This window comes from Egretta garzetta, unplaced genomic scaffold, assembly GCF_000687185.1.
Source record: "Egretta garzetta isolate BGI_Z169 unplaced genomic scaffold, ASM68718v1 scaffold1342, whole genome shotgun sequence".
NCBI classification, from domain to species: domain Eukaryota; kingdom Metazoa; phylum Chordata; class Aves; order Pelecaniformes; family Ardeidae; genus Egretta; species Egretta garzetta.
In genome coordinates, this window is record NW_009258913.1 from 26,180 (window position 1) to 26,810 (window position 631).

The 631-nt window shown below is 58.5% G+C and overlaps 1 protein-coding gene across 1 annotated transcript in view; it reads right to left on the reverse strand.

The window, feature by feature from the left end:
* LOC118451816 (natterin-4-like) overlaps positions 1-625 on the reverse strand; it is a 2,568-nt gene extending 1,943 nt beyond the window's left edge. The window contains exon 1 of the mRNA XM_035889883.1: positions 588-625. The gene's annotated coding sequence lies outside the window, so the exon portion shown is untranslated. The remainder of the gene's footprint in view (positions 1-587) is intronic.
* Between the last annotated feature and the right edge of the window lie 6 nt (positions 626-631).

The following is a 631-nucleotide window of genomic DNA, read 5'->3' on the forward strand; positions in this document are numbered from 1 at the left end:
CAGGGCGGGGGCCAGGTCCAGCCGGAAGGACTGCAGCCATGGAGAGGAGCAGGTCCAGTCTGAAGGACAGCAGCCATGGAGAGGAGCAGGTTGAACCTGAAGGACTGCAGCCCATGGAGAGGAGCAGGTCCAGCCTGAAGGACTGCAGCCATGGAGAGGAGCAGGTTGAACCTGAAGGACTGCAGCCCATGGAGAGGAGCAGGTTGAACCTGAAGGCCTCCAACCATGGAGAGGGGCAGGTTGAACCTGAAGGACTGAACCCATGGAGAGGAGCAGGTTGAACCTGAAGGACTGCAAGTGAAGCTGAGGCTGGGAAGAAGCTGGAGGAGAAGCCATTTCCAATTTTGGTGGTTTCTCACCATCCTACCCTATTTTTAATTACCAATAAATTGAATTAATCTTCACGTCCGGGCTGGTTTGCCCGGGGCTCTCCCAGGTGCACAACCTCCCTGGTTTCATCCCGACCACTGAGCTTTTTCATCTTCTTTTCTCCACGTTCCCACCAAGGAAAGGGGAGGGAGCGGCTGGGTGGGCGTCTGCCAACCACCCGAGGTCAACCCCAACGCCCCGCAGAGACCAACACTCACCCGGGGGCTGCAGGGGCGTCCTTCCCACCGCTCCCACCGGCAGC